The sequence below is a fragment of the Camelus dromedarius genome, chromosome 27 (genome assembly GCF_036321535.1).
Source record: "Camelus dromedarius isolate mCamDro1 chromosome 27, mCamDro1.pat, whole genome shotgun sequence".
Classification (NCBI taxonomy): Eukaryota; Metazoa; Chordata; class Mammalia; order Artiodactyla; family Camelidae; genus Camelus; species Camelus dromedarius.
The window spans coordinates 27,005,174-27,030,964 of record NC_087462.1 but is presented as its reverse complement, the minus strand read 5'-3'; positions in this window follow the sequence as shown (position 1 = coordinate 27,030,964).

The following is a 25,791-nucleotide window of genomic DNA, read 5'->3' as shown; positions in this document are numbered from 1 at the left end:
TAGCTTGTTGGGAACACAAAGTTTCTTTTTTGTTGCAAACTGAAATCCATACATGTATATGGGGAGGTACTAGCCCCAACTTTGTTTTACAGTGAAAACTGCAGGAACTTCAAAACAGCACTACGTAAAAGACTGAGAAAACAGAGTAAAAGTTTCCCCTGCAACCCGTTTCCTTTGTGCTAGATGAACGAACGTCTCTCCAAATGCTCAGTTCTGAGAGATAAGTGTGTGTGAAAGCCATCCTTCACCTAGCTTGTTGGGAACACAAAATTTCTTTTCAGTTTTCAACTCCAATCCATACATATATATTGGAAGGTACTAGCTCCATCTCGGTTTTACAGTGAAAACTGCTGGAACTTCAAACCGGCACTAGGAAATAGAATGAGAATCCAGAGTAAAAGTTTCTCCTGCAACCCGTTCCCTTGGTGCTAGATGAACGAACGTCTCTCCACATGGTCAGTTCTGAAAAATAAGTGTGTGTGAAAGCCGTCCTTCACCTAGCTTGTTGGGAACACAAAGATTCTTTTCAGTTGCAAACTCCACTCCATACATATATATGGGGAGGTACTAGCTCCAACTAGATTTTACAGTGAACACTGCAGGAACTTCAAACCGGCACTAGGAAACAGACTGAGAATCCAGAGTAAAAGTTTCTCCTGCAAACCATTCCTTTTGTGCTAGATGAACGAAATTTTCTCCACATGCTCAGTTCTGATAGATAATGTGTGTGAAAGCCATTCTTCACCTAGCTTGTTAGGAACACAAAGTATCATTTCTGTTGCAAACTGCACTCCATACATGTATATGGGAAAGTACTAGCCCCAACTCGGTTTTACAGTGAAAAGTGCAGGAACTTCAAACCGGCACTAGGAAAAAGACTGAGAAAACAGAGTAAAAGTTTCCCCTGCAACCCGTTTCCTTTGTGCTAGATGAACGAACGTCTCTCCAAATGCTCAGTTCTGAGAGATAAGTGTGTGTGAAAGCCATCCTTCACCTAGCTTGTTGGGAACACAAAATTTCTTTTCAGTTTCCAACTCCAATCCATACATATATATGGGAAGGTACTAGCTCCATCTCGGTTTTACAGTGAAAACTGCTGGAACTTCAAACCGGCACTAGGAAATAGAATGAGAATCCAGAGTAAAAGTTTCTCCTGCAACCCGTTCCCTTGGTGCTAGATGAACGAACGTCTCTCCACATGCTCAGTTCTGAAAGATAATTGTGTGTGAAAGCCGTCCTTCACCTAGCTTGTTGGGAACACAAAGATTCTTTTCAGTTGCAAACTCCACTCCATCCATATATATGGGGAGGTACTAGCTCCAACTAGATTTTACAGTAAAAACTGCAGGAACTTCAAAACGGCACTAGGAAACAGGCTGAGAATCCAGAGTAAAAGTTTCTCCTGCAAACCATTCCCTTTGTGCTAGATGAACGAAAGTTTCTCCACATGCTCATTTCTGATAGATAATGTGTGTGAAAGCCATCCTTAACCTAGCTTGTTAGGAACACAAAGTTTCATTTCTGTTGCAAACTGCACTCCATACATGTATATGGGAAAGTACTAGCCCCAACTCGGTTTTACAGGGAAAAGTGCAGAAACTTCAAACCGGCACTAGGAAAAAGACTGAGAAACCAGGATAAAAGTTTCTCCTGAAACCCGTTTCCTTTGTGCCAAATGATCGAACGTCTCTCCGAATGCTCAGTTCTGAGAGATAAGTGTGTGTGAAAGCTGTCCTTCACTTAGATTGTTGGCAACACAAAGTTTCTTTTCAGTTGCCAACAACGCTCCATACATATATATGGGGAGGTACCAGCTCCAAATCGGGTTACATTGAAAACTGCAGGAACTTCAAACAGGCAGTAGGATACAGACTGAGAATCCAGAGTAAAATTTTCTCCTGCAAACCGTTCCCTTTGTGCTAGATGAACGAACCTCTCTCCACATGCTCAGATTTGAGAGATAAGTGTGTGTGAAAGCCGTCCTTCACCTAGCTTGTTGGGAACACATAGTTTCTTTTCAGTTGCAAACTCCACTCCATAAATAAATATGGGGAGGTTCTAGCTTCAACTAGATTTTACAGTGAAAACTGCAGGAACTTCAAAATGGCACTAGGAAACAGACTGAGAAACCAGAGTAAAAGTTTCTCCTGCAAACCGTTCCATTTGTGCTAGATGAACGAACGTCACTCCACATGCTCTGTTCTCAGAGATATGTGTGTGTGAAAGCCGACTTTCACCTAGATTTCTGGGAACACAAAGTTTCTTTTAAGTTGCCAACACTGCTCCATACATATATATGGGGATGTAATAGCTCGAACTCGGTTTTACAGTGAAAACTGCAGGAACTTCAAACAAGCACTAGGAAACAGACTGAGAAACCAGAGTAAAAGTTTCTCCTGCAACCCGTTTCCTTTGTCCTAGATGAACGAACGTCTCTCCACACACTCAGTTCTGAGAGATATGTGTGTGTGAAAGAAGTCCTTCACATAGCTTGTTGGGAACACAAAGTATCTTTTCAGTTTCCAACTCCAATCCATACATATATATGGGAAGGTACTAGCTCCAACTCGGTTTTACAGTGAAAACAGAAGGAACTTCATACCGGAACTAGGAAACAGACTGAGAAACCAGAATAAAAGTTTCTCCTGCAACTCGTTCCCTTTGTGCTAGATGAATGACCGTCTCTCCACATGCTCAGTTCTCAGAGATAAGTGTGTGTGAAAGCCGTCCTTCACCTAGCTTGTTCGGAACACAAAGTTTCTTTTCAGTCGCAAACTCCACTCCATACATATATATGGGAAGGTACTAGCTCCAACTCGGTTTTACAGTGAAAACTGCAGGAACTTCAAACCGGCACTAGGAAACAGACTGAGAATCCAGAATAAAAGTTTCTCCTGCAAACCGTTCCATTTGTGCTAGATGAACGAACGTCTCTCCACATGCTCAGTTCTCAGAGATATGTGTGTGAAAGCCAATTTTCACCTAGCTTTTTGGGAACACAAAGTTTCTTTTCAGTTGCCAACAACGCTCCATACATATATATGGGGAGGTACTAGCTCCAACTCGGTTTTACAGTGAAAACTGCAGGAACTTCAAACAAGCACTAGAAAAAACCTGAGAAGCCAGACTAAAATTTCTCCTGCAAACCGTTCCTTTTGTACTAGATGAACGAACGTCTCTCCACATGCTCTGTTCTGAGAGATACGTGTGTGTGAAAGCCGTACTTCACTTAGCTTTTTGGGAACACAAAGTTTCTTTTCAGTTGCCAATACCGCTCCATACATATATATGGGGAGGTAATATCTATAACTCGGTTTTACAGTGAAAACTGCAGGAAGTTCAAACCGGCACTAGGAAACAGAATGGGAAACAAGAGAAAAAGTTTCTGCTGCAAACCTTTAACTTTGTGCTAGATGAACGAACGTCTCTCCACATGCTCAGTTCTGAGAGATAAGTGTGTGTGAAAACCGTTTTTCAAATAGTTTGTACTAAACACAAAATTTCTTTCCAGTTTCCACCTCCACTCCATACATATATATGGGAAGGTACTAGCTCCAAATCGGTTTTACAGTGAAAACTGCAGAAAATTCAAAGCAGCACTTGGAAAAAGACTGAGAAACCAGTGTAAAATTTCTCCTGCAAACCGTTCCCTTTGTGCTAGATGAACGAACGTCTCTATACATGCTCAGTTCTGAGAGATAAGTGTGTGTGAAAGCTGTACTTCACCTAGCTTGTTGGCAACACTAAGATTCTTTTCAGTTTCCAACTCCACTCCTTACATATATATGGGAACGTACTAGCTCCAACTCGGTTTTACAGTGAAAACTGCAGGAACTTCTTACCGGCACTATGAAACAGACTGAGAAACCAGAATAAAAGTTTCTCCTGCAAACCGTTCCCATTGTTCTAGATGAACGAACGTCTCTCCACATGGTCAGTTCTGAAAGATAAGTGTGTGTGAAAGCCGTCCTTCACCTAGCTTGTTGGGAACACAAAGATTCTTTTCAGTTGCAAACTCCACTCCATACATATATATGGGGAGGTACTAGCTCCAACTAGATTTTACAGTGAACACTGCAGGAACTTCAAACCGGCACTAGGAAACAGACTGAGAATCCAGAGTAAAAGTTTCTCCTGCAAACCATTCCTTTTGTGCTAGATGAACGAAATTTTCTCCACATGCTCAGTTCTGATAGATAATGTGTGTGAAAGCCATTCTTCACCTAGCTTGTTAGGAACACAAAGTATCATTTCTGTTGCAAACTGCACTCCATACATGTATATGGGAAAGTACTAGCCCCAACTCGGTTTTACAGTGAAAAGTGCAGGAACTTCAAACCGGCACTAGGAAAAAGACTGAGAAAACAGAGTAAAAGTTTCCCCTGCAACCCGTTTCCTTTGTGCTAGATGAACGAACGTCTCTCCAAATGCTCAGTTCTGAGAGATAAGTGTGTGTGAAAGCCATCCTTCACCTAGCTTGTTGGGAACACAAAATTTCTTTTCAGTTTCCAACTCCAATCCATACATATATATGGGAAGGTACTAGCTCCATCTCGGTTTTACAGTGAAAACTGCTGGAACTTCAAACCGGCACTAGGAAATAGAATGAGAATCCAGAGTAAAAGTTTCTCCTGCAACCCGTTCCCTTGGTGCTAGATGAACGAACGTCTCTCCACATGCTCAGTTCTGAAAGATAATTGTGTCTGAAAGCCGTCCTTCACCTAGCTTGTTGGGAACACAAAGATTCTTTTCAGTTGCAAACCCCACTCCATCCATATATATGGGGAGGTACTAGCTCCAACAAGATTTTACAGTAAAAACTGCAGGAACTTCAAAACGGCACTAGGAAACAGGCTGAGAATCCAGAGTAAAAGTTTCTCCTGCAAACCATTCCCTTTGTGCTAGATGAACGAAAGTTTCTCCACATGCTCATTTCTGATAGATAATGTGTGTGAAAGCCATCCTTCACCTAGCTTGTTAGGAACACAAAGTTTCATTTCTGTTGCAAACTGCACTCCATACATGTATATGGGAAAGTACTAGCCCCAACTCGGTTTTACAGGGAAAAGTGCAGGAACTTCAAACCGGCACTAGGAAAAAGACTGAGAAACCAGAGTAAAAGTTTCTCCTGAAACCCGTTTCCTTTGTGCCAAATGAACGAACGTCTCTCCGAATGCTCAGTTCTGAGAGATAAGTGTGTGTGAAAGCTGTCCTTCACTTAGATTGTTGGCAACACAAAGTTTCTTTTCAGTTGCCAACAACGCTCCATACATTTATATGGGGAGGTACCAGCTCCAAATCGGTTTACATTGAAAACTGCAGGAACTTCAAACAGGCAGTAGGATACAGACTGAGAATCCAGAGTAAAATTTTCTCCTGCAAACCGTTCCCTTTGTGCTAGATGAACGAACCTCTCTCCACATGCTCAGATTTGAGAGATAAGTGTGTGTGAAAGCCGTCCTTCACCTAGCTTGTTGGGAACACATAGTTTCTTTTCAGTTGCAAACTCCACTCCATACATAAATATGGGGAGGTTCTAGCTTCAACTAGATTTTACAGTGAAAACTGCAGGAACTTCAAAATGGCACTAGGAAACAGACTGAGAAACCAGAGTAAAAGTTTCTCCTGCAAACCGTTCCATTTGTGCTAGATGAACGAACGTCACTCCACATGCTCTGTTCTCAGAGATATGTGTGTGTGAAAGCCGACTTTCACCTAGATTTTTGGGAACACAAAGTTTCTTTTAAGTTGCCAACACTGCTCCATACATATATATGGGGATGTAATAGCTCGAACTCGGTTTTACAGTGAAAACTGCAGGAACTTCAAACAAGCACTAGGAAACAGACTGAGAAACCAGAGTAAAAGTTTCTCCTGCAACCCGTTTCCTTTGTCCTAGATGAACGAACGTCTCTCCACACACTCAGTTCTGAGAGATATGTGTGTGTGAAAGAAGTCCTTCACATAGCTTGTTGGGAACACAAAGTTTCTTTTCAGTTTCCAACTCCAATCCATACATATATATGGGAAGGTACTAGCTCCAACTCGGTTTTACAGTGAAAACAGAAGGAACTTCATACCGGAACTAGGAAACAGACTGAGAAACCAGAATAAAAGTTTCTCCTGCAACTCGTTCCCTTTGTGCTAGATGAATGACCGTCTCTCCACATGCTCAGTTCTCAGAGATAAGTGTGTGTGAAAGCCGTCCTTCACCTAGCTTGTTCGGAACACAAAGTTTCTTTTCAGTCGCAAACTCCACTCCATACATATATATGGGAAGGTACTAGCTCCAACTCGCTTTTACAGTGAAAACTGCAGGAACTTCAAACCGGCACTAGGAAACAGACTGAGAATCCAGAATAAATGTTTCTCCTGCAAACCGTTCCATTTGTGCTAGATGAACGAACGTCTCTCCACATGCTCAGTTCTCAGAGATATGTGTGTGAAAGCCGACTTTCACCTAGCTTTTTGGGAACACAAAGTTTCTTTTCAGTTGCCAACAACGCTCCATACATATATATGGGGAGGTACTAGCTCCAACTCGGTTTTACAGTGAAAACTGCAGGAACTTCAAACAAGCACTAGAAAAAACCTGAGAAGCCAGACTAAAATTTCTCCTGCAAACCGTTCCTTTTGTACTAGATGAACGAACGTCTCTCCACATGCTCTGTTCTGAGAGATACGTGTGTGTGAAAGCCGTACTTCACTTAGCTTTTTGGGAACACAAAGTTTCTTTTCAGTTGCCAATACCGCTCCATACATATATATGGGGAGGTAATATCTATAACTCGGTTTTACAGTGAAAACTGCAGGAAGTTCAAACTGGCACTAGGAAACAGAATGGGAAACAAGAGAAAAAGTTTCTGCTGCAAACATTTAACTTTGTGCTAGATGAACGAACGTCTCTCCACATGCTCAGTTCTGAGAGATAAGTGTGTGTGAAAACCGTTTTTCAAATAGTTTGTACTAAACACAAAATTTCTTTCCAGTTTCCACCTCCACTCCATACATATATATGGGAAGGTACTAGCTCCAAATCGGTTTTACAGTGAAAACTGCAGGAACTTCATACCAGCACTGGGAAACAGCCTGAGAAACCAGAATAAAAGTTTATCCTGCAACCCGTTTCCTTTGTGCTAGATGAACGAACGTCTCTCCACATGCTCAGTTCTGAGAGATACGTGTGTGTGAAAGCCATCCTTCACTTAGCTTGTTGGGAACACAAAGTTTCTTTTCATTTTCCAACTCCACTCCATACATTTATATGGGAAGGTAATAGCTCCAACTCGGTTTTACAGTGAAAACAGCAGGAACTTCAAACCGGCACTAGGAAACAGACAGAAACCAGAATAAAAGTTTCTCCTGCAAACCATTCCTTTTGTACTAGATGAACGAAAGTCTCTCCACATGCTCAGTTCTGATAGATAAGTGTGTGTGAAAGCCGTCCTTCACCTAGCTTGTTGGGAACACCAAGTTTCTTTTCAGTTGCAAACTCCACTCCATATATATATATGGGGAGGTACTATCTCCAACTAGATTTTACAGTGAAAACTGCAGGAACTTCAAAATGGCACTAGGAAACAGAATGAGAAACCAGAGTAATAGTTTCTCCTGCAACCCATTCCCTTTGTGCTAGATGAACGAACGTCTCTCCACATGCTCAGTTCTGAGAGATAAGTGTGTGTGAAAGCCGTACTTCACCTAGCTTGTTGGGAACACAAAGTTCCTTTTCTGTTACAAATTCCACTCCATAAATTTATATGGGAAGGTACTAGCTCCAACTCGGTTTTACAGTCAAAACTGCAGAAAATTCAAAGCAGCACTTGGAAAAAGACTGAGAAACCAGTGTAAAATTTCTCCTGCAAACCGTTCCCTTTGTGCTAGATGAACGAACGTCTCTATACATGCTCAGTTCTGAGAGATAAGTGTGTGTGAAAGCTGTACTTCACCTAGCTTGTTGGCAACACTAAGATTCTTTTCAGTTTGCAACTCCACTCCTTACATATATATGGGAACGTACTAGCTCCAACTCGGTTTTACAGTGAAAACTGAAGGAACTTCAAACTGGCACTAGGAAACAGACTGAGAATCGAGAGTAAAATTTCACCTGCAAACCGTTCCCATTGTTCTAGATGAACGAACGTCTCTCCACATGCTCAGTTCTCAGAGATATGTGGGTGTGAAAGCCGTCCTTCACCTAGCTTTTTCGGAACACAAATTTTCTTTTCAATTGCAAACACCACTCCATACATATATATGGGAATGTACTAGCTCCAACTAAATTTTACAGTGAAAACTGCAGGAACTTCAAACCGGCACTAGGAAACAGAATGGGAAACCAGAGTAAATGTTTCCCTTGCAACATGTTCCATTTGTGCTAGATGAACGAACGTCTCTCCACATGCTCAGTTCTGAGAAATAAGTGTGTGTGAAAGCCGTACTTCACCTAGCTTGTTGGGAACACAAAGATTCTTTTCAGTTTCCAACACTACTCCATACATCTATATGGGAAGGTACTAGCTCCAAGTCGGGTTTACAGTGAAAACTGCAGGATTCAAACCGGCACTAGGAAACATACAGAGAAACCAGAGAAATAGTTTCCCCTGCAACCCGTTCCCTTTGTGCTAGATGAACGAACGTCTCCCTACATGCTCATTTCTGAGAGATAAGTGTGTGTGAAACTGTTTTTCACCTCGCTTGTTCAGAACACCAAGTTCCTTTACAGTTTCCAACTCCACTCCATACATATATATAGGAAGGTACAAGATCCAACTCGGTTTTACAGTGAAAACTGCTGGAACTTCAAACCGGCACTAGGAAATAGAATGAGAAACCAGAGTAAAAGTTTCTCCTGCAACCCGTTCCCTTGGTGCTAGATGAACGAACGTCTCTCCACATTCTCAGTTCTGAAAGATAAGTGTGTGTAAAAGCAGTCCTTCAACTAGCTTGTTGGGAAAACAAAGTTTCTTTTCAGTTGCAAAATCCACTCCATATATATATATGGGGAGGTACTATCTCCAAGTAGATTTTACAATGAAACCTGCAGGAACTTCAAAATGGCACTAGGAAACAGAATGAGAAACCAGAGTAATTGTTTCTCCTGCAAACCATTCCCTTTGTGCTAGATGAACGAACGTCTCTCCACATGCTCATTTCTGAGAGATAAGTGTGTGTGAAAGCCGTCCTTCACCTAGCTTGTTGGCAACACAAAGTTTCTTTTCAGTTTCCAACTCCACTCCTTAAATATATATGGGAAAGTACTAGCTCCAACTAGGTTTTACAGTGAAAACTGCATGAACTTCAAACCGGCACTAGGAAACTGACTGAGAAACCAGAGTAAAACTTTCTCCTGCAACCCGTTGCCTTTGTGCTAGATGAACGAACGTCTCTCCACATGCTCAGTTCTGAGAGTTACGTGTGTGTGAAAGCCGTCCTTCACTTAGCTTGTTGGGAACACAAAGTTTCTTTCCAGTTTCCAACACCAGTCCATACATATATATGGGAAGGTAATAGCTCCAACACGGTTTTACAGTGAAAACTGCAGGAACTTCATACCGGCACTAGGAAACTGACTGAGAAACCATAATTAAAGTTTCTCCTGCAAACCGCTCCTATTGTACTAGATGAACGAACGTCTCTCCACATGCTCAGTTCTGAGAGTTACGTGTGTGTGAAAGCCGTCCTTCAATTAGCTTGTTGGGAACACAAAGTTTCTTTTCAGTTTCCAACACCAGTCCATACATATATATGGGAAGGAAATAGCTCCAACTCGGTTTTACAGTGAAAACTGCAGGAACTTCAAACCGGCACTAGGAAACAGACTGAGAATCAACAGTAAAAGTTTCACCTGCAAACTGTTCCCATTGTTCTAGATGAACGAACGTCTCTCCACATGCTCAGTTCTCAGAGATATATGTGTGTGAAAGCCGTACTTCACCTTGCTTGTTCGGAACACAAAGTTTGTTTTCAGTTTCAATATCCACTCCATACATATATATGGGAAGGTACTAGCTCCAACTCGATTTTACAGTGAAAACTGCAGGAACTTCAAACCGGCACTAGGAAACATACTGAGAATCCAGAGTAAAAGTTTCTCCTCCAACCCGTTCCCTTTGTCTTAGATGAACGAACGTCTCTCCACATGCTCAGTTCTGAAAGATAAGTGTGTGTGAAAGCCGCACTTCACCTACTTGTTGGGAACACAAAGTTTCTTTTTTGTTACAAACTCCAATCCATAAATGTATATGGGAAGGTACTAGCTCCAACTCGGGTTTACAGTGAAAACTGCAGGAAATTCAAAACAGCACTAGGAAACAGACTGAGAAACCAGAGTAAATGTTTCACCTGCAACCCGTTTCCTAGGTGTTAGATGAACGAACGTCTCTCCACATGCTCAGTTCTGAGAGATATGTGTGTGTGAAAGCCGTACTTCACATAGCTTGTTGGGAACACAAAGATTCTATTCAGTACCAAATCCACTCCATACATATATGTGGGAAGGTACTAGCTCCAACTATGTTTTACAGTGAAAACTGCAGGAAATTCAAACCGGCACTAGGAAACAGACTGAGAAACCTAAGTAAAAGTTTCTCCTGCAACCCGTTCCCTTTGTGCTACATGAACGAACGTTCTCTACATGCTCAGTTCTGAGAGATAAGTGTGTGTGAAATCTGTCCTTCACCTAGCTTGTTGGGAACACAAAGTTTCTTTTCAGTTTCCATCTCCACTCCTTACATATATATGGGAAGGTACCAGCTCAAACTCGGTTTTACAGTGAAAACTGCAGGAACTTCAAACCGGCACTAGGAAACAGACTGAGAAACCAGAGTAAAAGTTTCTCCTGCAACCCGTTCCCTTTCTGCTAGATGAAAGAACGTCTCTCTACATGCTCAGTTCTGAGAGATAAGTGTGTGTGAAAGCTGTCCTTCACCTAGCTTGTTGGGAACACAAAGTTTCTTTTCAGTTTCCAACTCCATTCCTTACATATATATGGGAAGGTACTAGCTCCAACTCTGTTTTACAGTGAAAACTGCAGGAACTTCAAACAAGCACTAGGAAACAGACTGAGAAACCAGAATAAAAGTTTCTCCTGCAACCCGTTGCATTTGTGCTAGATGAACGAACTTCTCTACACATCCTCAGTTCTGAGAATTAAGTGTGTGTGAAAGCCGTCCTTCACCTAGCTTGTTGGGAACACAAAGTTTCTTTTCTGTTGCAATCTCCACTCCATAGATGTATATGGGAAAGTACTAGCTCCAACTAGGTTTTACATTGAAAACTGCTGGAACTTCAAACCGGCACTAGGAAACAGACTGAGAAACCAGAATAAAATTTCTCCTGCAAACCGTTGCATTCGTGCTAGATGAACGAACGTCTCTCCACATGCTCAGTTCTGAGAGTTACGTGTGTGTGAAAGCCGTCCTTCACCTAGCTTGTTTGGAACACAAAGTTTCTTTTCTGTTGCAAACTCCACTCCATATATGTATATGGGAAGGTACAAGCTCCAACACGGTTTTACAGTGAAAACTGCAGGAACTTCAAACCGGCACTAGGAAACTGACTGAGAAACCATAATTAAAGTTTCTCCTGCAACCCGTTGCCTTTGTGCTGGATGAACGAACGTCTCATCATATGCTCAGTTCTGAGAGTTACGTGTGTGTGAAAGCCGTCCTTCAATTAGCTTGTTGGGAACACAAAGTTTCTTTTCAGTTTCCAACTCCACTCCATAGATATATATGTGAAAGTACTAGCTCCAACTCGGTTTTACAGTGAAAACTGCAGGAACTTCATACCGGCACTAGGAAACTGACTGAGAAACCATAATTAAAGTTTCACCTGCAAACCGCTCCTATTGTACTAGATGAACGAACGTCTCTCCACATGCTCAGTTCTCAGAGATATATGTGTGTGAAAGCCGTACTTCACCTTGCTTGATCGGAACACAAAGTTTCTTTTCAGTTTCAAAATCCACTCCATAGATATATATGTGAAAGTACTAGTTCCAACTCGGTTTTACAGTGAAAACTGCAGGAACTTCAAACCGGCACTAGGAAACAGACTGAGAATCCAGAGTAAAAGTTTCTCCTCCAACACGTTCCCTTTGTCTTAGATGAACGAACGTCTCTCCACATGCTCAGTTCTGAAAGATAAGTGTGTGTGAAAGCCGCACTTCACCTACTTGTTGGGAACACAAAGTTTCTTTTCTGTTACAAACTCCAATCCATAAATGTATATGGGAAGGTACTAGCTCCAACTCGGTTTTACAGTGAAAACTGCAGGAAATTCAAAACAGCACTAGGAAACAGACTGAGAAACCAGAGTAAATGTTTCACCTGCAACCCGTTTCCTAGGTGTTAGATGAACGAACGTCTCTCCACATGCTCAGTTCTGAGAGATATGTGTGTGTGAAAGCCGTACTTCACATAGCTTGTTGGGAACACAAAGATTCTATTCAGTACCAAATCCACTCCATACATATATGAGGGAAGGTACTAGCTCCAACTATGTTTTACAGTGAAAACTGCAGGAAATTCAAACCGGCACTAGGAAACAGACTGAGAAACCAGAGTAAAAGTTTCTCCTGCAACCCGTTCCCTTTGTGCTACATGAACGAACGTCTCTCTACATGCTCAGTTCTGAGAGATAAGTGTGTGTGAAATCTGTCCTTCACCTAGCTTGTTGGGAACACAAAGTTTCTTTTCAGTTTCCAACTCCACTCCTTACATATATATGGGAAGGTACCAGCTCAAACTCGCTTTTACAGTGAAAACTGCAGGAACTTCAAACCGGCACTAGGAAACAGACTGAGAAACCAGAGTAAAAGTTTCTCCTGCAACCCGTTCCCTTTCTGCTAGATGAAAGAACGTCTCTCTACATGCTCAGTTCTGAGAGATAAGTGTGTGTGAAAGCTGTCCTTCACCTAGCTTGTTGGGAACACAAAGTTTCTTTTCAGTTTCCAACTCCACTCCTTACATATATATGGGAAGGTACTAGCTCCAACACTGTTTTACAGTGAAAACTGCAGGAACTTCAAACAAGCACTAGGAAACAGACTGAGAAACCAGAATAAAAGTTTCTCCTGCAACCCGTTGCATTTGTGCTAGATGAACGAACTTCTCTACACATCCTCAGTTCTGAGAGTTAAGTGTGTGTGAAAGCCGTACTTCACCTAGCTTGTTGGGAACACAAAGTTTCTTTTCTGTTGCAATCTCCACTCCATAGATGTATATGGGAAGGTACTATCTCCAACACGATTTTACATTGAAAACTGCTGGAACTTCAAACCGGCACTAGGAAACAGACTGAGAAATTAGAATAAAATTTCTCCTGCAAACCGTTGCATTCGTGCTAGATGAACGAACGTCTCTCCACATGCTCAGTTCTGAGAGATAAGTGTGTGTGAAAGCCGTCCTTCACCTAGCTTGTTTGGAACACAAAGTTTCTTTTCTGTTGCAAACTCCACTCCATATATGTATATGGGAAGGTACAAGCTCCAACTCGGTTTTACAGTGAAAACTGCAGGAACTTCAAACCGGCACTAGGAAACTGACTGAGAAACCAGAGTAAAACTTTCTCTTGCAACCCGCTCCTATTGTACTAGATGAACGAACGTCTCATCATATGCTCAGTTCTGATAGATAAGTGTGTGTGAAAGCCGTCCTTCACCTAGCTTGTTGGGAACACAAAGTTTCTTTTCAGTTTCCAACTCCACTCCATAGATATATATGTGAAAGTACTAGCTCCAACTCGGTTTTACAGTGAAAACTGCAGGAACTTCAAACCGGCACTAGGAAACAGACTGAGAATCAACAGTAAAAGTTTCACCTGCAAACCGTTCCCATTGTTCTAGATGAACGAACGTCTCTCCACATGCTCAGTTCTCAGAGATATATGTGTGTGAAAGCCGTACTTCACCTTGCTTGTTCGGAACACAAAGTTTGTTTTCAGTTTCCAAATCCACTCCATACATATATATGGGAAGGTACTAGCTCCAACTCGATTTTACAGTGAAAACTGCAGGAACTTCAAACCGGCACTAGGAAACAGACTGAGAATCCAGAGTAAAAGTTTCTCCTCCAACCCGTTCCCTTTGTGTTAGATGAACGAACGTCTCTCCACATGCTCAGGTCTGAAAGATAAGTGTGTGTGAAAGCCGCACTTCACCTACTTGTTGGGAACACAAAGTTTCTTTTCAATTGCAAACTCCACTCCATACATATATATGGGAAGGTACTAACTCCAACTCGGTTTTACATTGAAAACTGCAGGAACTTCAAAACTGCACTAGGAAACAGAATGGGAAACCAGAGAAATAGTTTCCCTTGCAACCTGTTCCATTTGTGCTAGATGAACGAACGTCTCTCCACAAGCTCAGTTCTGAGAGATAAGTGTGTGAAAGCCGTCCTTCACCTAGCTTGTTGGGAACACAAAGTTTCTTTTCTGTTACAAACTCCAATCCATAGATGTATATGGGAAGGTACTAGCTCCAAACGGTTTTACATTGAAAACTGCTGGAACTTCAAACCGGCACTAGGAAACAGACTGAGAAACCAGAATAAAATTTCTCCTGCAAACCGTTGCCTTCGTGCTAGATGAACGAACGTCTCTCCACATGCTCAGTTCTGAGAGATAAGTGTGTGTGAAAGCCGTCCTTCACCTAGCTTGTTTGGAACACAAAGTTTCTTTTCTGTTGCACACTCCACTCCATATATTTATATGGGAAGGTACAAGCTCCAACTCGGTTTTACAGTGAAAACTGCAGGAACTTCAAACCAGCACTAGGAAACAGACTGAGAAACCAGAGTAAAAGTTTCCCCTGCAACCCGTTTCCTCTGAGCTAGATGAACGAACGTCTCTCCACATGCTCAGTTCTGAGAGATAAGTGTGTGTGAAAGCCGTCCTTCACAAGCTTGTTGGGAAAACAAAGTTTCTTTTCAGTTTCCAACCCCACTCCATACATATATATGGGAAGGTACTAGCTCCAACTCGGTTTTACAGTGAAAAATGCAGGAACATCAAACCGTCACTAGGAAACAGACTGAGAAACCAGAAAAAAAGTTTCTCCTACAACCCGTTGCCTTTGTGCTAGATGAACGAACGTCTCTCCACATGCTCAGTTCTGAGAGATACGTGTGTGTGAAAGCCGTCCTTCAGTTAACTTGTTGGAAATACAAAGTTTCTTTTCAGTTTCCAACTCCATTCCGTACATATAGATGGGAAGGTAATAGCTCCAACACGGTTTTACAGTGAAAACTGCAGAAACTTCTAACCGGGACTTGGAAACAAACTTAGAAACCAGAATAAAAGTTTCCCCTGCAAACCGCTCCTTTTGTACTAGATGAACGAACGTCTCACCAAATGCTCAGTTGAGAGATAAGTGTGTGTGAAAGCCGTCCTTCACCTAGCTTGTTGGGAACACAAAGTTTCTTTTCAGTTTCCAACTTCAGTTCATAGATATATATGTGAAGGAACTAGCTCCAACTAGGTTTTACAGTGAAAACTGCAGGAACTTCAAACCGGCACTAGGAAACAGACTGAGAATCCAGAGAAAAAGTTTCTCCTGCAAACGTTCCCATTGTTCTAGATGAACGAACGTCTCTCCACATGCTCAGTTCTCAGAGATATGTGTGTGTGAAAGCCGTCCTTCACCTAGCTTGTTCGGAACACAAAGTTTCTTTTCAGTTTCCATATCCACTCCATACAAATATATGGGAAGGTACTAGCTCCAACTCGGTTTTACAGTGAAAACTGCAAGAACTTCAAACAGGCACTAGGAAACAGAGTGAGAAACCAGAGTAAAAGTTTCTCCTGCAACCCGTTCCCTTTGTGTTAGATGAATGAACTTCTCTCCACATGCTCAATTCTGAAAGATAAGTGTGTGTGAAAGCCGCCCTTCACCTACTTGTTGGGAACACAAAGTTTCTTTTCAATTTCAAACTCCACTCCATACATATATATGGGAATGTTCTAGCTCCAACACGGTTTTACAGTGAAAATTGCAGGAACTTCAAACCGGCACTAGGAAACAGAATGGGAAACCAAATTAAAAGTTTCCCTTGCAACCTGTTCCATTTGTGCTAGATGAACGAACGTCTCTCCACATGCTCAGTTCTGAGAGATAACTGTGTGTGAAAGCCTTCCTTCACCTAGCTTGTTGGTAACACAAAGTTTCTGTTCTGTTAAAAACTCCAATCCATAAATGTATATGGGAAGGTACTAGCTCCAACTCGGTTTTACAGTGAAAACTGCAGGAAATTCAAACCAGCACTAGGAAACAGACTGAGAAACCAGAGTAAAAGTTTCACCTGCAACCCGTTTCCTTTGTGCTAGATGAACGAACGTCTCTCCACATGCTCAGATCTGACAGATAAGTGTGTGTGAAAGCCGTCCTTCACATAGCTTGTTGGGAACACAAAGATTCTTTTCAGTTTCCAACTTCACTCCATACATATATATGGGAAGGTACTAGCTCCAATTCGGTTATACAGTGAAAACAGCAGGAACTTCAAACCGGCACTAGGAAACATACTGAGAAACCAGAGTAAAAGTTTCTCCTGCAACCCATTTACTTTGTGCTACGTGAACGAACGTCCCAATACATGCTCAGTTCTGAGAGATAAGTGTGTGTGAAATCTGTCCTTCACCAAGCTTGTTGGGAACACAAATTTTCTTTTCAGTTTCCAACTCCACTCCTTACATATATATGGGAAGGTACTAGCTAGAACTCGGTTTTACACTGAAAACTGCAGGAACTTCAAACCGGCACTAGGAAACAGACTGAGAAACCAGAGTAAAAGTTTCTAGTGCAACCAGTTCCCCTTGTGCTAGATGAACGAACGTCTGTCTACATGCTCAATTCTGAGAGGTAAATTGTGTGTGAAAGCTGTACTTCACCTAGCTTGATGGGAACACAAAGCTTCTTTTCAGTTTCAAACTCCACTCCTTACATATATATGGGAAGGTACTAGCTCCAACTCGGTTTTACAGTGAAAACTGCAGGAACTTCAAAACGGCACTAGGAAATAGACTGAGAAACCAGAATAAAAGTTTCTCCTGCAAACCGTTGCCTTGGTGCTAGATGAACGAACGTCTCTCCACATGCTCAGTTCTGAGAGATAAGTGTGTGTGAAAGCCGTCCTTCACCTAGCTTGTTGGGAACACAAAGTTCCTTTTCTGTTACAAATTCCACTCCATAAATTTATATGCGAAGGTACTAGCTCCAACTCGGTTTTACAGTCAAAATTGCAGAAAATTCAAAGCAGCACTTGGAAAAAGACTGAGAAACCAGTGTAAAATTTTTCCTGCAACCCGTTCCCTTTGTGCTAGATGAACGAACGTCTCTATACATGCTCAGTTCTGAGAGATAAGTGTGTGTGAAAGCTGTACTTCACCTAGCTTGTTGGCAACACTAAGATTCTTTTCAGTTTCCAACTCCACTCCTTACATATATATGGGAACGTACTAGCTCCAACTCGGTTTTACAGTGAAAACTGCAGGAACTTCTTACCGGCACTATGAAACAGACTGAGAAACCAGAATAAAAGTTTCTCCTGCAAACCGCTCCTTTTTTACTAGATCAACGAACGTCTCACCCGATGCTCAGTTCTAAGAGATAAGTGAGTGTGAAAGCCGTTCTTCACCTAGCTTGTTGGGAACACAAAGTTTCTTTTCAGTTTCCAACTCCACTCCATAGATATATATGGGAAGGTACAAGCTCCAACTCGGTTTTACAGTGAAAACTGAAGGAACTTCAAACTGGCACTAGGAAACAGACTGAGAATCGAGAGTAAAATTTCACCTGCAAACCGTTCCCATTGTTCTAGATGAACGAACGTCTCTCCACATGCTCAGTTCTCAGAGATATGTGGGTGTGAAAGCCGTCCTTAAAATAGCTTTTTCGGAACACAAATTTTCTTTTCAATTGCAAACACCACTCCATACATATATATGGGAATGTACTAGCTCCAACTAAATTTTACAGTGAAAACTGCAGGAACTTCAAACCGGCACTAGGAAACAGAATGGGAAACCAGAGTAAATGTTTCCCTTGCAACATGTTCCATTTGTGCTAGATGAACGAACGTCTCTCCACATGCTCAGTTCTGAGAAATAAGTGTGTGTGAAAGCCGTACTTCACCTAGCTTGTTGGGAACACAAAGATTCTTTTCAGTTTCCAACTCTACTCCATACATATATATGGGAAGGTACTAGCTCCAAGTCGGGTTTACAGTGAAAACTGCAGGATTCAAACCGGCACTAGGAAACATACTGAGAAACCAGAGAAATAGTTTCTCCTGCAACCCGTTCCCTTTGTGCTAGATGAACGAACGTCTCCCTACATGCTCATTTCTGAGAGATAAGTGTGTGTGAAATCTGTTTTTCACCTAGCTTGTTCAGAACACAAAGTTCCTTTACAGTTTCCAACTCCACTCCATACATATATATAGGAAGGTACAAGATCCAACTCGGTTTTACAGTGAAAACTGCTGGAACTTCAAACCGGCACTAGGAAATAGAATGAGAAACCAGAGTAAAAGTTTCTCCTGCAACCCGTTCCCTTGGTGCTAGATGAACGAACGTCTCTCCACATTCTCAGTTCTGAAAGATAAGTGTGTGTAAAAGCAGTCCTTCAACTAGCTTGTTGGGAAAACAAAGTTTCTTTTCAGTTGCAAACTCCACTCCATATATATATATGGGGAGGTACAATCTCCAAGTAGATTTTACAATGAAACCTGCAGGAACTTCAAAATGGCACTAGGAAACAGAATGAGAAACCAGAGTAATTGTTTCTCCTGCAAACCATTCCCTTTGTGCTAGATGAACGAACGTCTCTCCACATGCTCATTTCTGAGAGATAAGTGTGTGTGAAAGCCGTCCTTCAACTAGCTTGTTGGCAACACAAAGTTTCTTTTCAGTTTCCAACTCCACTCCTTAAATATATATGGGAAAGTACTAGCTCCAACTAGGTTTTACAGTGAAAACTGCATGAACTTCAAACCGGCACTAGGAAACTGACTGAGAAACCAGAGTAAAACTTTCTCCTGCAACCCGTTGCCTTTGTGCTACATGAACGAACGTCTCTCCACATGCTCAGTTCTGAGAGTTACGTGTGTGTGAAAGCAATTCTTCACTTAGCTTGTTGGGAACACAAAGTTTCTTTCCAGTTTCCAACACCAGTCCATACATATATATGGGAAGGTAATAGCTCCAACACGGTTTTACAGTGAAAACTGCAGGAACTTCATACCGGCACTAGGAAACTGACTGAGAAACCATAATTAAAGTTTCTCCTGCAAACCGCTCCTATTGTACTAGATGAACGAACGTCTCATCATATGCTCAGTTCTGATAGATAAGTGTGTGTGAAAGCCGTCCTTCACCTAGCTTGTTGGGAACACAAAGTTTCTTTTCAGTTTCCAAATCCACTCCATAGATATATATGTGAAAGTACTAGCTCCAACTCGGTTTTACAGTGAAAACTGCAGGAACTTCAAACCGGCACTAGGAAACAGACTGAGAAACCAGAATAAAATTTCACCTGCAAACCGTTGCCTTCGTGCTAGATGAACGAACGTCTCTCCACATGCTCAGTTCTCAGAGATATATGTGTGTGAAAGCCGTACTTCACCTTGCTTGTTCGGAACACAAAGTTTGTTTTCAGTTTCCAAATCCACTCCATACATATATATGGGAAGGTACTAGCTCCAACTCGATTTTACAGTGAAAACTGCAGGAACTTCAAACCGGCACTAGGAAACAGACTGAGAATCCAGAGTAAAAGTTTCTCCTCCAACCCGTTCCCTTTGTTTTAGATGAACGAACGTCTCTCCACATGCTCAGTTCTGAAAGATAAGTGTGTGTGAAAGCCGCACTTCACCTACTTGTTGGGAACACAAAGTTTCTTTTCAATTGCAAACTCCACTCCATACATATATATGGGAAGGTACTAACTCCAACTCGGTTTTACATTGAAAACTGCAGGAACTTCAAAACTGCACTAGGAAACAGAATGGGAAACCAGAGAAATAGTTTCCCTTGCAACCTGTTCCATTTGTGCTAGATGAACGAACGTCTCTCCACAAGCTCAGTTCTGAGAGATAAGTGTGTGTGAAAGCCGTACTTCACCTAGCTTGTTGGGAACACAAAGTTTCTTTTCTGTTGCAATCTCCACTCCATAGATGTATATGGGAAGGTACTAGCTCCAACACGGTTTTACATTGAAAACTGCTGGAACTTCAAACCGGCACTAGGAAACAGACTGAGAAACCAGAATAAAATTTCACCTGCAAACCGTTGCCTTCGTGCTAGATGAACGAACGTCTCTCCACATGCTCAGTTCTGAGAGATAAGTGTGTGTGAAAGCCGTCCTTCACCTAGCTTGTTTGGAACACAAAGTTTCTTTTCTGTTGCAAACTCCACTCCATATATGTATATGGGAAGGTACAAGCTCCAACTCGGTTTTACAGTGAAAACTGCAGGAACTTCAAACCGGCACTAGGAAACTGACTGAGAAACCAGAGTAAAACTTTCTCCTGCAACCCGTTGCCTTTGTGCTAGATGAACGAACGTCTCTCCTCATGCTCAGTTCTGAGAGTTACGTGTGTGTGAAAGCCGTCCTTCAATTAGCTTGTTGGGAACACAAAGTTTCTTTTCAGTTTCCAACACCAGTCCATACATATATATGGGAAGGTAATAGCTCCAACACGGTTTTACAGTGAAAACTGCAGGAACTTCATACCGGCACTAGGAAACTGACTGAGTAACCATAATTAAAGTTTCTCCTGCAAACCGCTCCTATTGTACTAGATGAACGAACGTCTCATCATATGCTCAGTTCTGATAGATAAGTGTGTGTGAAAGCCGTCCTTCACCTAGCTTGTTGGGAACACAAAGTTTCTTTTCAGTTTCCAACTCCACTCCATAGATATATATGTGAAAGTACTAGCTCCAACTCGGTTTTACAGTGAAAACTGCAGGAACTTAAAACCGGCACTAGGAAACAGACTGAGAAACCAGAGTAAAAGTTTCTCCTGCAACCCGTTCCCTTTGTGCTAGATGAACGAACGTCTCTCTACATGCTCAGTTCTGAGAGATAAGTGTGTGTGAAAGCTGTCCTTCACCTAGCTTGTTGGGAATACAAAGTTTCTTTTCAGTTTCCAAATCCACTCCTTACATATATATGGGAAGGTACTAGCTCCAACTCTGTTTTACAGTGAAAACTGCAGGAACTTCAAACAAGCACTAGGAAACAGACTGAGAAACCAGAATATAAGTTTCTCCTGCAACCCGTTGCATTTGTGCTAGATGAACGAACTTCTCTACACATCCTCAGTTCTGAGAGTTAAGTGTGTGTGAAAGCCGTCCTTCACCTAGCTTGTTGGGAACACAAAGTTTCTTTTCTGTTGCAATCTCCACTCCATAGATGTATATGGGAAGGTACTAGCTCCAACACGGTTTTACATTGAAAACTGCTGGAACTTCAAACCGGCACTAGGAAACAGACTGAGAATCCAGAGAAAAAGTTTCTCCTGCAAACGTTCCCATTGTTCTAGATGAACGAACGTCTCTCCACATGCTCAGTTCTCAGAGATATGTGTGTGTGAAAGCCGTCCTTCACCTAGCTTGTTCGGAACACAAAGTTTCTTTTCAGTTTCCATATCCACTCCATACAAATATATGGGTATGTTCTAGCTCCAACACGGTTTTACAGTGAAAACTGCAGGAACTTCAAACAGGCACTAGGAAACAGAGTGAGAAACCAGAGTAAAAGTTTCTCCTGCAACCCGTTCCCTTTGTGTTAGATGAATGAACTTCTCTCCACATGCTCAGTTCTGAAAGATAAGTGTGTGTGAAAGCCGCCCTTCACCTACTTGTTGGGAACACAAAGTTTCTTTTCAATTTCAAACTCCACTCCATACATATATATGGGTATGTTCTAGCTCCAACACGGTTTTACAGTGAAAACTGCAGGAACTTCAAACCGGCACTAGGAAACAGAATGGGAAACCAAATTAAAAGTTTCCCTTGCAACCTGTTCCATTTGTGCTAGATGAACGAACGTCTCTCCACATGCTCAGTTCTGAGAGATAACTGTGTGTGAAAGCCTTCCTTCACCTAGCTTGTTGGGAACACAAAGTTTCTGTTCTGTTAAAAACTCCAATCCATAAATGTATATGGGAAGGTACTAGCTCCAACTCGGTTTTACAGTGAAAACTGCAGGAAATTCAAACCAGCACTAGGAAACAGACTGAGAAACCAGAGTAAAAGTTTCACCTGCAACCCGTTTCCTTTGTGCTAGATGAACGAACGTCTCTCCACATGCTCAGTTCTGACAGATAAGTGTGTGTGAAAGCCGTCCTTCACATAGCTTGTTGGGAACACAAAGATTCTTTTCAGTTTCCAACTTCACTCCATACATATATATGGGAAGGTACTAGCTCCAAGTCGGTTATACAGTGAAAACAGCAGGAACTTCAAACCGGCACTAGGAAACATACTGAGAATCCAGAGTAAAAGTTTCTCCTGCAACCCATTTACTTTGTGCTACGTGAACGAACGTCCCAATACATGCTCAGTTCTGAGAGATAAGTGTGTGTGAAATCTGTCCTTCACCAAGCTTGTTGGGAACACAAATTTTCTTTTCAGTTTCCAACTCCACTCCTTACATATATATGGGAAGGTACTAGCTCCAACTATGTTTTACAGTGAAAACTGCAGGAACTTCAAACCGGCACTAGGAAACAGACTGAGAAACCAGAGTAAAAGTTTCTCTTGCAACCAGTTCCCTTTGTGCTAGATGAACGAACGTCTCTCCACATGCTCAGTTCTGAGAGATAAGTGTGTGTGAAAGCCGTCCTTCACCTAGCTTGTTGGGAACACAAAGTTCCTTTTCTGTTACAAATTCCACTCCATAAATTTATATGGGAAGGTACTAGCTCCAACTCGGTTTTACAGTCAAAACTGCAGAAAATTCAAAGCAGCACTTGGAAAAAGACTGAGAAACCAGTGTAAAATTTCTCCTGCAACCCGTTCCCTTTGTGCTAGATGAACGAACGTCTCTATACATGCTCAGTTCTGAGAGATAAGTGTGTGTGAAAGCTGTACTTCACCTAGCTTGTTGGCAACACTAAGATTCTTTTCAGTTTCCAACTCCACTCCTTACATATATATGGGAACGTACTAGCTCCAACTCGGTTTTACAGTGAAAACTGCAGGAACTTCTTACCGGCACTATGAAACAGACTGAGAAACCAGAATAAAAGTTTCTCCTGCAAACCGCTCCTTTTTTACTAGATCAACGAACGTCTCACCCGATGCTCAGTTCTAAGAGATAAGTGAGTGTGAAAGCCGTTCTTCACCTAGCTTGTTGGGAACACAAAGTTTCTTTTCAGTTTCCAACTCCACTCCATAGATATATATGGGAAGGTACAAGCTCCAACTCGGTTTTACAGTGAAAACTGAAGGAACTTCAAACTGGCACTAGGAAACAGACTGAGAATCGAGAGTAAAAGTTTCACCTGCAAACCGTTCCCATTGTTCTAGATGAACGAACGTCTCTCCACATGCTCAGTTCTCAGAGATATGTGGGTGTGAAAGCCGTCCTTAACCTAGCTTTTTCGGAACACAAATTTTCTTTTCAATTGCAAACACCACTCCATACATATATATGGGAATGTACTAGCTCCAACTAAATTTTACAGTGAAAACTGCAGGAACTTCAAACCGGCACTAGGAAACAGAATGGGAAACCAGAGTAAATGTTTCCCTTGCAACATGTTCCATTTGTGCTAGATGAACGAACGTCTCTCCACATGCTCAGTTCTGAGAAATAAGTGTGTGTGAAAGCCGTACTTCACCTAGCTTGTTGGGAACACAAAGATTCTTTTCAGTTTCCAACTCTACTCCATACATATATATGGGAAGGTACTAGCTCCAAGTCGGGTTTACAGTGAAAACTGCAGGATTCAAACCGGCACTAGGAAACATACTGAGAAACCAGAGAAATAGTTTCTCCTGCAACCCGTTCCCTTTGTGCTAGATGAACGAACGTCTCCCTACATGCTCATTTCTGAGAGATAAGTGTGTGTGAAATCTGTTTTTCACCTAGCTTGTTCAGAACACAAAGTTCCTTTACAGTTTCCAACTCCACTCCATACATATATATAGGAAGGTACAAGATCCAACTCGGTTTTACAGTGAAAACTGCTGGAACTTCAAACCGGCACTAGGAAATAGAATGAGAAACCAGAGTAAAAGTTTCTCCTGCAACCCGTTCCCTTGGTGCTAGATGAACGAACGTCTCTCCACATTCTCAGTTCTGAAAGATAAGTGTGTGTAAAAGCAGTCCTTCAACTAGCTTGTTGGGAAAACAAAGTTTCTTTTCAGTTGCAAACTCCACTCCATATATATATATGGGGAGGTACTATTTCCAAGTAGATTTTACAATGAAACCTGCAGGAACTTCAAAATGGCAGTAGGAAACAGAATGAGAAACCAGAGTAATTGTTTCTCCTGCAAACCATTCCCTTTGTGCTAGATGAACGAACGTCTCTCCACATGCTCATTTCTGAGAGATAAGTGTGTGTGAAAGCCGTCCTTCACCTAGCTTGTTGGCAACACAAAGTTTCTTTTCAGTTTCCAACTCCACTCCTTAAATATATATGGGAAAGTACTAGCTCCAACTAGGTTTTACAGTGAAAACTGCATGAACTTCAAACCGGCACTAGGAAACTGACTGAGAAACCAGAGTAAAACTTTCTCCTGCAACCCGTTGCCTTTGTGCTACATGAACGAACGTCTCTCCACATGCTCAGTTCTGAGAGTTACGTGTGTGTGAAAGCCGTCCTTCACTTAGCTTGTTGGGAACACAAAGTTTCTTTCCAGTTTCCAACACCAGTCCATACATATATATGGGAAGGTAATAGCTCCAACACGGTTTTACAGTGAAAACTGCAGGAACTTCATACCGGCACTAGGAAACTGACTGAGAAACCATAATTAAAGTTTCTCCTGCAAACCGCTCCTATTGTACTAGATGAACGAACGTCTCATCATATGCTCAGTTCTGATAGATAAGTGTGTGTGAAAGCCGTCCTTCACCTAGCTTGTTGGGAACACAAAGTTTCTTTTCAGTTTCCAACTCCACTCCATAGATATATATGTGAAAGTACTAGCTCCAACTCTGTTTTACAGTGAAAACTGCAGGAACTTAAAACCGGCACTAGGAAACAGACTGAGAATCAACAGTAAAAGTTTCACCTGAAAAACCGTTCCCATTGTTCTAGATGAACGAACGTCTCTCCACATGCTCAGTTCTCAGAGATATATGTGTGTGAAAGCCGTACTTCACCTTGCTTGTTCGGAACACAAAGTTTGTTTTCAGTTACCAAATCCACTCCATACATATATATGGGAAGGTACTAGCTCCAACTCGATTTTACAGTGAAAACTGCAGGAACTTCAAACCGGCACTAGGAAACAGACTGAGAATCCAGAGTAAAAGTTTCTCCTCCAACCCGTTCCCTTTGTTTTAGATGAACGAACGTCTCTCCACATGCTCAGTTCTGAAAGATAAGTGTGTGTGAAAGCCGCACTTCACCTACTTGTTGGGAACACAAAGTTTCTTTTCAATTGCAAACTCCACTCCATACATATATATGGGAAGGTACTAACTCCAACTCGGTTTTACATTGAAAACTGCAGGAACTTCAAAACTGCACTAGGAAACAGAATGGGAAACCAGAGAAAAAGTTTCCCTTGCAACCTGTTCCATTTGTGCTAGATGAACGAACG